At 41.3% G+C, this 17,356-nt stretch overlaps 1 protein-coding gene across 7 annotated transcripts in view; it reads left to right on the forward strand.

The window, feature by feature from the left end:
- LOC112107002 (poly(rC)-binding protein 3-like) overlaps positions 1-17,356 on the forward strand; it is a 457,963-nt gene that overhangs the window by 372,765 nt on the left and 67,842 nt on the right. The window lies entirely within an intron of this gene.

Consider the following 17,356-nt stretch of genomic DNA (forward strand, 5'->3'; position numbering starts at 1 on the left):
GGAGAGCAGATCCTGTGCTGGGAGCAGAGCTGCAGCCACAGAGCCAGGTGTGGTGAGCAAGTGGGGCCAGCCAAGGGGGGACCTTGGGCAAAGGGCCCAGCACAGAAAGACACCTCCAGACAAGGGCCCTTGCAGGCCAGACCGGGAGGGGGACCTTAACCTGACGGGGGGCTGACGCTGGGAAGAAGGGTCCCACCACTCAAAGCCCGGAGGTGTGTGGCCACCACCATTGCAAGTGTCCAACCTGCAGCATCCCTGCAGCACAGCCAGGGCCTGAGAAGGAAATCTGGGACCTACAAGGAACAGACTGCGAAGTGCCCTGATGTCCAGAGACACTGTTTGTGATGTTCCCTGCCACAGAGCAGAGTGATGTGTTTTCCTTTAACCTCTCCCATTTTTCCTTATTCTTTTCTTTAGATTAATTGTTAATTAAACAACTTGTATTTGTTTTAAATTGTATGGAATAATCAGTGGATCAGGGAGGTGCCCAGTGCAGAGAGAGTACCCCGGAGTGGGGACACCCTAGCCCCTGTCCTAGGTGACCACAGCAGGGTTGGGGGTTGAGCCCCCCAGGAATCCTGGGCCCAGCCTTGTTGGGGTTACGAGGACTCTGCCAAACAGGAGAGTGGAAGGGGACCCCTCAAGGGCAGGGAGGCCTCTGGGTAAAGGGAGTGGGAGCGAGGACTCAGATCCTTTCGCTAGCCCACTTCACCGGGGTAGTGCAGAAGCCAGGAAAGTTCCCCACAATAGCGGGACCATTCCCCCGCTTACATTAAGCATATATTTAATTCCATTCCTGTTCAGCACAGCACTTACGCACATGGTTAAGTGTGTAAATCAGGGCCTCTAACAGGCCAATTCGGGGCCAGAGTGCCAATATCAGTGTTGTGACAGCTTCACAGTTCTATAGCTCAGGGACTGAGAGCAGTTACGTATCAAACCCCAGTTTCCAATACTTTGTTAGTCTCTTAATACAGAAGTGTGCTGCTATAAATTAAAACTTGTTTCTCAGGTTCTCACCCTGAGATCATGTTTATTGGCAACATTTGGCAAAACCAGCTTGTGTGTTTTCATGTTTGGGGAGCATCTGTACAGTGCTGGCCTCAGGCAGACGTTTGCTCTCCTTTAGCAAGGAAACAGTGAAAATAGATATAGATTAAATATTTTTTGGAAATGTCTCGCTCTTATATATAACATTTCTTTTGATTTATAATGCATAAAAATACTTTCTTGGGCTCTAGGCAGCTGTGTTATACATTCAAAATACAATTACATTAAAACAAAAAACAGCAGCTACTTCTCACCACCCCCTATACCAGAAAATAACTGATAGAGACATTCAAAACCCATAAAATATCCTCCTAACACAAATACCAGACTCTCTTATGCCCCCATATAAACTGGATTTATGTATGTGCAGGTCTGGATTTGTGTACAACACACACAAACTATATTAAAAGAATGTTAAGATTGCAAAGTCAAGCACTCAAAAGTTAGAAGATGGGAGAATTAAGGTTGCCCATGCAATCTTAACTCAGCCCCTTTGTGCATATGCATTACGATACAGGTTTTAGTTACATGATCACATCCTATTTTTTCCACAGGATCCCTGCCTCCTTCAGTGCAAAGGATAGACCTGCTCTGGGGATGAATCAGGGTTGCACAGTGAAGGAGGCTGTTATCTGTAGGATCCCTGGCTCATATGTTGAGGAAGTTGGAAGACGTGTAGGAACTTAGGTAAGGGATTGCAGGAAGGGAAAGGATGGTCTCATGGTTAAGGCAGTTGAATGCTGCAGTGGAAAATTGGATCCTATCCCTACCCCTGCCACAGAGTTCCTATGTGATGCTGGACAAGTAACTTGAACCAAACTTTTCACAGGCAATCACTAATCATTTTCTGGGTGCCTGACTTAAGATCCTGGGGCCTAATTTGCAGCAGTGCAGAGCACTCACAGCTGTAACTGAAGTCAATGAGAGCAATGCTTTGAACATATAAATTATGTAAAATGCTTATAATGCTAGGTACTCTGAAAATTACCCAAAATTAGTGGATACTTTTGGCTTTAATCTCTGTGCTTCAGTTCCCCATCTGTACAATGGGGATAATAACATCTCCTCTCATTGAGCTGTTGGGGAAATTAATTAATTAGTGTATGTGAAGCAATCAGATACTGTAGCGATGAGCAGCATAGAAAAGCCCAGTAGGAAAGTAATAATTATGTCTTCAAATCAGGGTTTGAATAGTGTGCAATGAATAAAGCGCAGGGCCACACATTAAAAAACAAGGTGAAGACAAGAAGAATCAATTGCCTAGGGAGGTTGTGGAATCTCCGTCATTGGAGGTTTTTAAGAGCAGGCTGTCAGGGATGGTCTAGATAATACTTAGTCCTGCCTTGAGTGCAAGGGAATGGACTAGAAGACCTTTCAAGGTCCTTTCCAGTCCTGCGATTCTATTAAAATATTAAGTAACTGTGATCCACTCTATGTACTACATGATACAGGGGTCCTGTGGAAAAAATAGCATGTGGTTATGTAATTAAAGAATGTATCATGATGCATATGCAGAAGGGGGCCAAATTAAGGTTACATGGACAACCTTAGTTCTGGCATTTCCACACTTCTAAGTGCTTGAATTTACAACCTTAATAATTTTCTTTTTAGTTAGTTTGTTTGTGTAATTTTCTAGGCTTTTAAAATAAGAAAACGGAAGAACAGACATTCTGTCATGTGATATCATATACCCACATGGATCATCAGCAGGGCTGGAACCTTTAGATCTACCACACAGACCTCTGACACTTGAGTTATCAGCGTAACTGGCAGCAATAGTAGGATGTTATTCTCTCTTTGGACCAGCACAAGAGGGGTATGAGACAGATTGCCGGTGGGTTTCAGAGATCTTCGCTGACAGCAGAAAAATGGTGAGACTCAGGAAACTTGGTTTCCATCCCAAGCTCTGGAGGGGAGTGTGCTCTAGTGGGCACAGACTCTTCTATTAACTCCCCTCAGATTCACTCACCTCCTCCCTGCCCCCATTCCACCCCAACACCACTCTGGTTCCTATATCCAGTCTCTTTGTCCAGCCAATCCCAGTCAGTTTCTCAACTCCTGCCCTCTAGCTCTAGTCTGACCAAAGTCCTTATCCAAATCTACTTCTTTCCCTCCCTCCCGGTCAAGCGCATTCAAATCAGATGGCTTCCTCCACTATGCTGCCTGGGTGACAAGAAGGGGTCATCGAGGGTCCATGAGAGACAGGCTCCCTGCTCTTAGCTCCAGTGTCTGGCCCAACTGTGGCCTGGAGCAGCCATGACAGGGAAAGTCCAGATTCAGCCATGAAGCCCTGGACTGGAAGGAGAATGCTCAGTAGCTCTCTGAGAAAGATGCAATGCACAGTCTGGACCTGTGACAGGCTGGAACATCCTCAGTGAGGACAGTGTCTTCAGAAATCTTAGCTGTTAAAAATCAAAGTCTTTACTGAGCATGTGCTAACTGATTTTTCAGAGAGATTTAAAACTTGGCCAAATGTGGGCAGATTTTTCACAGGGGCAGTAAAAGGCATATCTCTGACACAAATGCCACCACCTGCCAAATTTCATTTCCCTTCTCCAAAGCATGTGGGCCCTAGATCTCATCAAAGAAAGGGTCACCAGCATTTTTTAGTAATGAACAAAACTACCTATTTTTCCCTAGCCTTTTTCCTTAGAAGTCGCAGAACCATTTTGGCTGAAATTTTTCAGGAAGTTTCAGCCAAACTTGCACCTGGCATGTAAAATTTCAGCCCAAATGGTTTACGATTGGCAAAGTTATAAGCAACTGAAAATAGGGTCTTATAATGGGAAGTACGAGGCAAATGAATGATGTGTGTGATCCAGCACAGCACTTAAACACATGTTTAACTTCACGCCTGTGATTAGTCCTATTGGCTTCAGTTAAACTACTTTTGGCTTACGTGCATTTCTGCATCACGCCAGAAAGCTACACTGCTCTCAGAATCAAGCCGTTTATGTAACTCAATAAGTATCAGTCATTTTCAGGACATTTTAGTTAAACTGTTTTTTTAAACTATCATAAAGCAATCAGAAAGGAAATTAGAAGAAGTTAATTTTCTGTGTTGAACGTAGTGAATTGGGTGCACAACTACAGTTAACAGTAAATGGGTGTTATGTATCTAATCTTCAATTAACATGTAGCCCTGAGAGTTTAAATTAAACCCATAAAAGCAAGGAAATTCAAAGTTAAAGTGGAAATATACCATACATCCTCAGTTAACAAGGCACAATGGGTGTACCCTTTACTACAGTATGCTCTAATAATGTGCCCTATTGCACCTGAGTATTTCAAAGAATGTATTAAATTAGAATTTATTTTTGTATATTAAACTCAGGCCCTCACATTTACTTTGATGTCAACTTTGTGATTTAAAAATGCTAACATCAATGTCAGAATTATCATTCTGAGAGCTGTGAGTGGCTCTGAAATAGAGCAAGAAATATGCTTCCACACGGTTTCTTAAGATTTGCTGCGGTAATGGCATCACTGAAAATTGCTGCACTCTAATTAGCATTCCCAGACAAAACACTTAACATTTTTGTTATGCATTCAAGTTGTAAATAAGGATTCATAACTTACAGGCAAAGGGGGAGAATTAAAGGACATTGTTAAAAATCATAAAATGTCCTGGTTTTCCAATTTTATTACTGAGTAAAATAAATATATTTTTTAAAGTTGAAATGTATGGAAATCCATCTTTAACTCTGTCCCTATAATTGTGTTACCTTCTGAACTCCTACATTAGGAGGCTAATATGCTTGTGATGTCTGCATTGTATTTCACAAATAGACATCTTACACTACACTTGTCTACACTTCACTAAGCACTACAGCAGTGCAGTTAAGATGCTACCTGTACCGACAGGAGACCTTCTCCAGTCAGCATAGGTATTCCATCTCCCCAAGAGGCAGTAGCTATGTTGACAGGAGAAGCCCTCCAGTCAACATAGTGCTGTTTACACACCCCTGAGCGACGTAGTTATACTAATATACATTTGTAGTGTAGACCAAGGCTATGTAAGATTAATTAGCTCAGCTGTAAACCCTGGTGGCTTTGGACATTTTAAACACATATACTTGGGTAGTTTGCATATGGACTTTAAGTGGAGGATGACTTCTTTAACCATGTCCACTGCACATTATGTAGCATAATACACACTGCTGAACTCCAAAGGGAAGATGTCCACAGACACCAGGAGGCTAACCATTTTGCAGCATAGAAGGTTAATATTGTAAAAACAAATTCCACTGGCTGGCATGAGGGAAGTAACGCTGTACAGAGAGCTGGTTACATCTTCAGTGTATGTATATGACATGTAAGAGATAGGGAAGGCCTGATTTTCATCTCATCACTAGATTAAATCAGAAAAAACTCCATGAAGTCAGTGAAACCCCTCTGAGCAAGATCAGGACCAAGATGTTTCTACTGCTGTCTTATCAAGGGATGGTGAATCAGAGGACAGTCTCTGGTCTTTCATGGAGGTGGTTGTACGTGCCATATATTAAGGATGATACAAAGTAGAGGCATATAGAGCTTATATTGTCAGTGAGAAAGATTTTCTGTATTCAGGCATAAGGCTCATGTTCCATAAAGTTCAGCAGAGATGGGGCAGGGAAAATGGGGACAGAATTAAGGTTGTTTAGAATACCCTAACGCTCCATTTCCCTATTTCAAATGTTTGAATTGTATATAGTTTTCAACATTTGTTCTATAAAACTATGATGTTCTTTCAAGTTCCTCCCCCAACAAGAAGCCTGTGTATTCACAACTATAATTTTATCTTACCTACATTTTGTGTCTGGGAATTTCCTTAGTTTTTTTAAAAAATGTTTTTTGTTTCCACTTTTGTGAAGTATTGATGTGGTGTGAGCCCCCGCTGGAGTCCTTCCCCAGCTCACAAGCTGTGCCAGAATCCCCAGCCAGTTTATAAAATATCCCAGCAGCACCAGCTATGCCAGTTGCTAACTACTCCACTTCTTGGGGCTCTGCCATACTTGGATGCCCAATTTTTTCAATCTTCCCTCATAGGTCATGTTTTCTAGACCTTTAATCATTTTTGTTACTCTTCTCTGGACTTTCTCCAATTTGTCCACATCTTTCCTTAAATATGGCACCCAAAACTGGACATAAAACTCTGGTGGAGGCCTAATCAGTGCGGAGTAGAGCGGAAAAATTACTTCTTGTGTCTTGCTTACAACACTCTTGGTAATACATCCCAGAATGATGTTTGCTTTCTTTGCAACAGTGTTACACTGTTCACTCATACTTAGCTTGTGATCCACTATGACCCCCAGATCCCTTTCTGCAGTACTCCTTCCTAGGCAGTTACTTCCCATTTTGTATGTATGCAACTGATTATTCCTTCCTAAATGGAGTACTTTGCATTTTCCTTATTGAATTTTATCCTATTTTCTTCAGACCATTTCTCCAGTTTGTCCAAATCATTTTGAATTTTAATCCTATCCTCCAAAGCACTTGCAAGCCCTCCAGCTTGTTATCATCTGCAAACTTTGTAAGTGTATTTTCTATGTATTATCTAAATCATTGATGAAGATATTGAACAGAACTGGACCCTGAACTGATCACTGCAGGACCCCATTCAATATGCCCTTCCAGCTTTACTGTGAACCACTGATGACTACTCTCTAGGAATGGTTTTCCAACCAGTTATGCGCCCACCTTATAGTAGCTCCATCTAGGTTGTATTTCCCTAGTTTGTTTATGAGAAGTTCACACAAGACAGTATCAAAAGCCTTACTAAAATCAAGCTGTACCATATCTACCACTTCCCCCCTAGCCACAAGGCTTGTTACTCTTTAAAAGAAAGTGTTCAGGTTGGCTTGACACGATTTGTTCTTGACAAATCCAGACTGACTGCTGCTTATCACCTTATTATCTTCTAGGTGTTTGCAAACTGATTGCTTAATTATTTGCGCCATTATCTTTACGGGTACTGAAGTTCCCCAACCCAGCACCTTCCTATTCCCCAGATATCTTTTACCTCCCGCCCATCTGCCAGGGCTGCCAAATTTTGTGCAGCTCCATCTCCTACCCTTGCCATTGCTTGGGGCTGGGTATATTGACCTTAAGCGGAAGTTTATGGTCATATACAAATTACTTGCAACTATGCCAAATAGTTGCATATTCACAAATAATTAGTATAAATGCAACACATGGAGCTACACAAATCTGGCAGCTATGTCAGTCATTCTCACAGAGTAGAATTACATTATCTGATGTGTAAAGAAACCTGAACTTGACAACAGACATTGTTACGGGGATGAGAGAGAGGAGAGAAGGAGAAATCCAATGGGGTTTCGCAGCGTGTAGGTCAGTGCAGAATGCAGCTTTGTGTAGGCCAGAGAGGTAGGAAGAGTGGAAAAGAGATAACAAGGGAGGACTCTTTGGGCCTGAGTCTGATCTCACTTTGTCCAGTTTTAGGAAGTGTAATTCAATTGAAATCAGTGGATTTATTTCTGATCTTAAACAGTGTGAGAGAAATCAGACCCATAGACAGACATTAATTGGATCTAACAAGTCTTTTATGGAGCGACAATAAATTCCCAGGTTATATATATATATTATAATAACTGCCACTATTCTTTCAAGTACTGTTAGCACAAGTTACATTTCTCCCTGTTGCATCTCTTTTATTCCATTTTTCCTCATGCTTCTATTTATATGAAGCACATTCCCTCCATCCCCACCCCCTACAGAGAGAGTTGACTCATTCAACTCACATACCATGTTTTACTCTCCCTTATATGTTCATGTAATTCCTTCTGGAGCCTGTTGTCATTGCTGTATCAACCACAGGGGCCCTCTAGATAGCAGTGCTAGTGGGGAGCAAGGGAATAAATGAAGGAGCTGAATGTGAGTCTTCCACACTGCATTTCTGCTAGGTTGAAATGCAGCCGTGTTTATAATGATAAGCAGTATTGATTAAGGCACAGGTTATTTCCTGGGATTCATGACTAGCTGGGAAGCCTTGATAATGTGTTTGCATGTGATGGGGGGCTGGGCTTACTGATAACATCACCTAGTGGTTAGGTTGCAGTGCCTCTACTTTCCCCCCATCTCCAGTGCCTCCCATCGGCAACTCCTCCAATAATGTGAAAGCCCGCCTTTTGGGGATGACGACTCGACTCTCCAGCAGAGTCACCAGTTTGATTCCCCCCCTTTCAGTGTAACAAAATCTAAAGAGGTAGGAAGAATCCCATATCCTCACAACAGAAAGGGTCTTCAGCCCACCTCCGGACCCTTGTGCAGGGTTCAGCCTCACCTCAGGGCTCTCAGCATCTTTACCCTCTCCTCACTCCTGCAAGGAGGGGTGGGAAAGGAGGAACATGCTCCTTTCCATAACAATGGACACAGTGAGTTGGTAGGAGAGTCCAGATCTTCCCATTCCACCCAGCTCTGGCCCTGGGCCCTATGAGAGGTAACAATATCAAGCACCCTGCAATGCCTTGAAACTGCCTCCCTGGGTCACTTCCACCGTTCACCTATCCTCAAAGTCTAACATAAGACAGCAAAAATAAAGAGTAATTTGAACCTTCGGGGCTCAGCTGGAAGCTCCTTCCTTGTAATGAGGGTTTCTGCAACACCCTTGTTCAGGAGCTCTCAAAATAGGTCTGTCCTCCTACCCTGCCTGAGCTATCTGGCTCCCTTTTAAGCTCCTTCCTCTAGCTGGAACATACTTTGTAGGTGCGGTGGGGCAGTCACCTGGGCCCAGAACTGCTTCTTAGCTTCTTCAGTCCTAGGGGACGTCTACACTACCCGCCGGATCGGCAGGTAGTGATCTATCTATCAGGGATCAATTTATCACGTCTAGTGTAGACGCGATAAAGCGATCCCCGATCGCTCTGCCATCGACTCCTGTAGTCCACCGCAGAGAGAGGCGGAAGCGGAGTCGACGGGGGAGCAGCGGCAGTCGACCCCGCGCCGTGAGGACATGAGGTAAGTCGACCTAAGATACGTCGACTTCAGCTATGCTATTCTTGTAGCTAAAGTTGCGTAACTTAGGTTGATTCCTCTCCCTCCCACACCCTCCCCCCAGTGTAGACCAGGCCCTAGGGTGGGGTTTATGCACCGCATTACATTGTAAAAAATTACTCTCTGCCAAGCTGAGCTTGGGATTTGGTTTATATTCATGCCTAAAATGAATAATCAGGAGAGAGTAGTGTTCTGCAGCCCTACTTATTAGTATCCTTGCTGGCCGTCTCAGCACGGAGACTAAAGTTTGAATGAGCCCAGAAATTAAATCACCTTTCCCCTCCTAAAGGTGGAACTTTCAGGCCAGGGCTGGGGTAGGATGGCACTGTTATTGTTGCACTGCTATTACCCGTTCCTGTTTTGTAGATAAAGAGAGGACATCAGTTTCCATTACTGTCAAGATAGCACCTATCACCAGCATTAAATTAACATTTTTGGAAAGGACTTATAGTATGCAAATATAGAGTGCATGTGCATGTGCCATCCCCAGCTGTCAGAGGCCTCAGTAGGCATCAACTGGATACATTGTTAAAGTGCCAAAAGAGCTGTTCCTTTTTGTGTGTGTCAAAAATCAACTTTTCATAATTGCCCGTAAAATAGATTAGGGTAGGTTCTTTGGAGCTTTTGATATTTCGCTTTCATTTTCCTGTTCACATTTTGGAAAATTTGTATTCTCATGAATTTTGGAAGGCTGATTTTCTTGCCTAATGCCAACAGTAATGAGGTCAAGCACTGTGCAGTGTTGTAAAGGCTTTCCCATGCAGCTCTGCCAATACCCCGCAGAACTAGCTCTGTTCCAATTCTGAGCATCATGTGCCCAAACTAAAAGGACTCCAAGGAAGCATTTACACTGTACTGGAGAATTATTACATGACTTTAAAATGGTTTGGACTTGTACACAGCCAGTGTTAACAGGCTGTCTGAAACCCTGAAGATTCGCCATGAAGGGTTGAATTCAGATCCGTATGGCATCAGCAGAAGGGTGTTGGATTTCAGGAAAGCAATTTAGGAGAGGTTTAAAAATCAAGTGTATAATGTGGAATAGGCGGAAATATTCAAATCTGCCAGTCCGGAACAGGGCTAAGGCAGCCTAAAAGACACTTTAAATAAGGCCCAGCAGGCTTCAATTCTTCTGTAAAAGAAGAATGTAAGAAACAAGAAGAGACTTGTGTGATTTCATAAGGGATTGCACAAAGATCTAAGGTGAAAAAGAAACCAAGCTATACTGGGAATAGCAAAGTGTGCAGGAAACCAAACAAGCATACAGGGAGTCAGTTAAAGCCTGCAGGGAAAAGTTAAAGATTGCAAAAATAAAAACCAGAAATGAATTAATACAAGCCAGATGGCGTGAGGAGAACAAGAAGAGCATTTACCAATAGAGAGGGGGTACAGGCGGGAAAGAAAAATTGGAGAGAAAGTAGAACACAAGAATGGCCATACTGGGTCAGACCAAGGGTCCATCCAGCCCAGCATCCTGTCTGCCGACAGTGACCATGCCAGGTGCCCCGGAGGGAGTGAACCTAACAGGCAATGATCAAGTGATCTCTCTCCTGCCATCCATCTCCACCCTCTCTGACAAACAGAGGCTAGGGACACTATTCCTTACCCATCCTCGCTAATAGCCATTAATGGACTTAACCTCCATGAATTTATCTAGTTCTCTTTTAAACCCTGTTACAGTCTTAGCCTTCACAACCTCCTCAGGCAAGGAGTTCCACAGGTTGACCGTGCGCTGTGTGAAGAAGAACTTCCTTTTATTTGTTTTAAACCTGCTGCCCATTAATTTCATTTGGTGGCCTCTAGTCCTTATATTATGGGAACAAGTAAATAACTTTTCCTTATTCAATTTCTCCACACCACTCATGATTTTATATACCTCTATCATATTCCCCCTTAGTCTCCTCTTTTCCAAGCTGAAAAGTCCTAGCCTCTTTAATCTCTCCTCATATGGGACCCGTTCCAAACCCCTAGTCATTTTAGTCGCCTTTCTCTGAACCTTTTCTAATGCCAGTATATCTTTTTTGAGATGAGGAGACCACATCTGTACACAGTATTCAAGATGTAGGCATACCATGGATTTATATAAGGGCAATAAGATATTCTCTGTCCTATTCCTTTTTTAATGATTCCTAACATCCTGTTTGTTTTTTTTACTGCCGCTGCACACTGCGTGGACGTCTTCAGAGAACTATCCACAATGACTCCAAGATCTCTTTCCTGATTAGTTGTAGCTAAATTAGTCCCCATCATATTGTATGTATAGTTGGGGAAAGATGAGAACAACAGAAATGAGTTTGATTGCAACACGGTGACATTGTAGTCAAAAATATGAGTGCAGTTTTGGGCTGCATCTACAGAGTCATCTGGTCAATGGACAGGGAGGCAATAGGTACCTCTCTCTATGGCTCTGGCGAAAACATACCTGGAATATTGTACTCAGTTCTAGGTACTAGATCATGGGCAAGATGTTGGAAAATGGGAGGGAGCTCAAAGAAAAGCAAGAAAAAAAATAGGTGGCTGAAGAGATTGGGAAGAGAAATGTAAAGAGCGAATCGTTTTGTTAAGTTATGATGAGGGAGAAAATAAGTTTGCAAATCTATGAAGAAAATAAACACCAAGAAGGGAATGTAATTTATTTTGAGTGGTACAAGGAATTAGAACTAGAAATAAACAGTCTCCTAAGGGAAGTGTTGGAAGCACCATTGCTTGGAATATTTAAAACAAAGCTGGATAAAATACAAGCAAATGTACTATAGGGAACAACCCTCCATTAGCAAGGGGAAATATCTGATGATCTAACAGGGCTTTTTGATCTCTGACTTTTTGACGGGGTGAAACATTCCAACTCTATCCTCATAGTCACAGTATCAGTAAATTAGACAAGTGTACTTAGCAGCCACATTTTCAACTGTGTCTCAGTTTTTGGGTGCCCCCATTTAGATATCCTGGACCTTTTTAGTGGTGCTAAGCACCTGCAACAGCATTGATGTCAGCTAGAGTTGTGGGTGCTCAGCGCCTCTGAAAAAAGAGACCTACCGTGTCCCAGCAGGGCACACCTAACATCAGTGGCCGTCATTCTTCACAACAAAATTTTCTACAGTTGATTTTTTTTCATTACTGTACTACTCACCCACACTTAAAGACACTAATACTGGCAAGATAAAAAACAGAGAGAACATCGCACTTTCATTCATTATACACCGCACAGTCTTGCCTTCATGGACTTTTTTTTTTTAACAACAGAATAATCTGGAGCCTCTTTTTCCACATGTGTCTATATAATCCGTCCCTGACAGGTCTGTAAAACAAAATATCACCAGCTCCTCTGCTATCATGAAATAAATAACCTCCTCTAATTTTTATCCATTTCACGTTAATATATAATGTAAAAGAAAGCGTCTTTGAGAGTTGACTTCTCAGCAAGTTAATCCAAGGAGGAAAAATGCCAATGTTCGTTTTGTACTTTCTATTTCTTGTGAACACTGGCAAGGTATTTATGATTGATTGATAGTGCACATAATTTCAGTGACAGCCCAGAGTCCCTTACTACTTTGCCAGTCTGACAAAAGGGAGTGATTCATTGGAAGAGTGTTAGCAATCAAGACATTTTCTTATTGTCAGTGGGTGCTGCACCTTCCAAAAAATAAACCACATGACAAAAATTTCTTGTATCTGGCAAGCATGGTATTCTGATCAGTCCACAGATACAATGAATTGATATAAGCAGAAGGCACTGTTTCCATTGCTACTGATTTCGTACAGTGGGTGGGCACAGGGACTGTCATCACTAGTACCACCAGCACTGGAAGGAAGATAGTAGAAGGTTGCTGTAGATAATTGTGGTGAAATTTTATACAAATTCCTGCTAGCCAGATAGAAGTAGGATGTGTTATAAAAGCTTCTGCAACACAAAAGGATGGAATACGTAGTGTCTTCTCTTTCAGAATGGCCATAACGTAAGTGCCAGTGAGCTGTAGAAACTGATGAAGGTGCTCAAGCATATGCCTCACTTTTAGCACAGGAGCAGTCCCACTAAAGACCTTGTTGAATTGGGGTCTTAAGCATCAGATGTTGAATACATAAACATGGATCACCAGTTACCCTGACTGACTCAGTCATTCGTTCTTTCAAGGTAGATGAACTGAGTTATGGCACATGTAATTTACTGTGTGTTTTTTTCAGGTACATTAATAGTTGGCTTTATACATGGCTTAATCCTGATGGTTTTGCTGGTGCAAAATTAATATCAAAGTGCAACAGTAGCTTCACCTGCGTAATAAGGGAATAAAGGCTTTAGGATGTTGCTTGTCGTTTGTCAAATGCTTTGGGATGAAAGCATAAATGTATGATATTATTGTGACTTTTAAAATGGTTTTCACGTCCATAAATGAATTTAGATTAAGGCTCCTGTCAGATTAGTGTTTCAACAACACTGTAAAGTTGGTAGCAGGATTTTATAACAGAATGATCGCTGGTTTATTGTGAGGTTGGGGGAGGGCTGATTTTACTCCTGAGATTGATGGTGCTATAATGATTATTAAACTGGCAATATTTAGAAAAATGATGGGACTTCACACATCATGTTAGCAGTCTAAAGGTTACTCTTTATGCCAAGCTTTGTTACCATTTGTTAAGCTTCCTGTTTTTTTTTAACATGACTAATTTGTTTTCCTTGCTATGCGGAAGGCATAACTATTAGCTCATTAGAGAAAGAGCTCTCTCTCTCATTCCGTTTGACTGAGTGTTTCAGAAGCCCAGATTAGTCAATTGCACTGTCAAGATTTCTGTCAATCACTTGGATTGTAAGGAGTTGGTTTTTGTTTTAATTTTCTGTTGCATTAGCAATAGGGTGGCATAGGTAATGCGTTCTGTTTTGTGCTAAGACCCTGTGCCTCTGGATTGCTCATTTGGCATGGAACTCATCCCATATCTAATCCATCATGTGAATTAGGTGTGAAAATAATAGTGTGTGTCTACCTCTTAGCATTAAGTAAAACATCCCTCATTTTTAACATTGATTTTCCTTCTGTTGCCCACTGAAATGATGACTAAGTAATTGAAAATGTAAAAAACAACTTATCCATTATACTTTTCGTAGAACAAACCAATGGTTGACAACATTTTCCATTTTCTAGTAACATATGGCTTTATACAAGGTTTGCAGCGTCTCATTTTTGTTACATTTTTAACTACTTAGATATAGCTTACTGGTGAGAAGCGTGGTCATAGGCACAATGTGAAATACTGTTGACACACTCTGGTCAATTGAGTGGGATTTTCCAAAGTGACTAGATATTTGGAGTGCCTCAGCATTTGGGGGCCCAATCTGAGATAACTTGAAAGGCCAGGTGCTCCACACTTTCTAAAAATCAGGCCACTTTGATGGGTTTCAAGATAGGCACCGAAAATCACAGGTCCTTTGGGAAAGTGTAGACATACGTATAAACACTGTTTCAGCTATATGTTTTGAAAATCAGTGCATGGGGACTGATTGATTCAAAGAGAGCATAGGCCCACAAGACAGCCTTTTGCTTATTTATAGAAGAAAGAGGGGAAAAATAGTGGTTTAGGATATTTGGTCTTATCACAGATAACGATTCAATTGATCAGTGAGAAGCAAATGTAATGCTGGTCTGAAAGAGCTGGGTATGTAGTTACAAAACAGCTAATTTTTCAGAAAAGCAAAATGAATCTCACTATTTATGTAAACTTCAGTGGGGAAATTTAGGAGGGCAAGGGGGCGGCATCTTTTCACTTTCAAACTTTTTTAGGTGTCAGAAACCGGAGCTGCCATTAGTAGGTAATATGCATGGCTGTGTGGAGTGCATCACCTGTAGCAGCCTGACACGCCACTTTCTATAGGAAATAGTCTCCACAGAGTAGCAGTAATAACTCACACAGGCCACACTGCTATGCACACTGATTCCACACCCCTATTACACTGCATTTAGTCCCTGACAGGCAGTCAAAGGGTGCCTTTTGAAGGCATGATGGAGTGTATTGGAGAAAAGTATACAGGTAAACACTCTACATCATGCCGTCCAAAAAGTCTTCCCATGCACTAGGAATATTTGCTCCTGTTATTTCTGATTGATAAGAGTTTTAATATATGCTGTGCTATATTTTCCAATATGTTAATGAGTAGATAATAGGAAAGTAAATCGATCTGAAATTGACCATATGGAACAAATATATGTACTTAAGTATAGTTTATGTGTGAGCACTGAAAAATATAATGCATCAAATTTTCAGAACGTAAAAATATACATGTACATGATAGGACATCTCAATCAGACACCAAACTGAAATCAATGGGAGTTGCACCCATTTACACCAGAGCTGAATTAGTCACCATGAGTCTAGGTATCATAATCAACTAAGCACAGCATAATATGTTTCTGCAATAAATAAATTGTAGAAATGTTCTATGAAGGTAAAAAAAAGTCATAAAAAATCACCTTGAGCAGAAAACAAAATAATGAAACTTCAACACTGTAAAAATAATTTTAGATATTCCAGAAAGCACTAAACGTTATTCTTAGTGACATAAGAATCTATATGAAACAAACATTGAGCTATATAAGGAACCATTAAAAGTTTGACAAACCAGAAAACCCAATATGAGACCCATTCTCCAAATTAGCTAAAGAGCCCTCTGATTTCCAGCTGAAAAAAAAGAAAGGCTTTCCCATCAGAATTAGAAATATATGCTGTTTCTGATCTTTATGTGAATTTAGCTTTGCTGGAGAGAGGACTGGTGCTGACAAACCTAGAGCTGTCAATTCATCCCTGAGAAAGAACTTTTTCTTTTGACTTGCTTATATGGTCCAAAAAATATCTGGGAATTTAGGAACTTCATTATTAAACAGATTTTCCCCCTTTTTTCATACATAATCAGCCTCATATATTCCTTGTCAAGATGGGCTACTGGACTGCTAAACACTAAATAGTAATTTTTATGTATACATAGATATAGATTCATACACTCCTGAAGGTCTATATATATGTACAGATCATTAGATACACTCATGCAAGATACTTAACACTTAAGCTAACACAATAACAAGCAAAATAACATTTATATAAATATATTAGCATGTAGGTCCACTCCACACAACATGTAAAATTGTAGTTCCACAGAGCACATAAGAAGCCCATCTGAATACAGGCCAGCACTACATGGGAATGAAGTAGGGTTTCCAAGCAGCTAACAGGAGGGGTAATAAAGAAGAAAACAAAACCAAGAGAGGTAAATTTTGAGAATAAGCCTGAGGAGTTCCAGGTTCAGAGCAGTCAGCATGGAGGCAGACTGGGGTCTTCAAGGCCTTGTTCATCAGGGCATTTCAGCATGTATGTAACTTTAAGCATGTGCGTATGTCCCATCAACATGAATGGGATTTAAGCATGTGTTGAAGCAGCTTGCTGAATTGGAGCTCCTCCAGTCACAGAACATCTGCAGCTGTCCTCAGTTTTGCGGATGTGGCTAGAAGAGCCTCAAGCCCTAGCTGCTTCATTTTGTATGTGTTCCATTATTCATTGGAAAGAAAGAACTTCCACAAGGTCACTGCACCAGTCTTGAATTGTGGAGATGACTTTAGTAGCCTTTTGTCATAAAATGAGCCTTTTTCATGGGAAAAAGTAATGGATAGCCATTTCTTACATCTACTCTGGTGGTTGTGATTCAGAACAAGTCAGGTGAAAATACTAGCTGCAGATTAGCTCTCCAGATCAGATTAATCATGTCTAACTCTTTTTAACCAGTGGAAGCTGATTTTGGAGACTAATCACAGAATATGAGTTAGCTTTTCCCTTAGCTGGTCTCATCTCCAACAGTTATTTTTCACTCTTGGATCAAACCTGTGCAACTAGCACAATGCCCATGGTGTTCATTTTATGGTTATTAGCTTTCATTTTGCTTCCCTACTGCTTGTGTGTGCCTAGTTTAAAAAACGTTGATGTGATCAGAACTTCCACATCATTCTCCCATTGCATGTTTGAAGGTTTTTTTCTGGACATTTTATACGACTCCACCTAGGATTTTAGTAACCCCGTTAGCCACCATCACAATGTCTAACAGCTGATTAGCAATCACTCGTTTGGGAAGCTCTCACTGGAGGGATTGAGAAGGACAAGCCAGCAGTTGTTTATACAATAACTCCTAATCTCACCGTAATCCATTTCTATCCATTACTTGCTGAAAAGAGAAGAAGCGTCTGCCTTCAAAGAGCAAAGAGTCCTGTGGCACCTTATAGACTAACAGACGTATTGGAGCATGAGCTTTCGTGGGTGAATACCCACTTCTTCGCATGCATGT

This window comes from Terrapene carolina, unplaced genomic scaffold, assembly GCF_002925995.2.
Source record: "Terrapene carolina triunguis isolate 2854851 unplaced genomic scaffold, T_m_triunguis-2.0 Scaffold183, whole genome shotgun sequence".
Taxonomy (NCBI): Eukaryota; Metazoa; Chordata; order Testudines; family Emydidae; genus Terrapene; species Terrapene triunguis.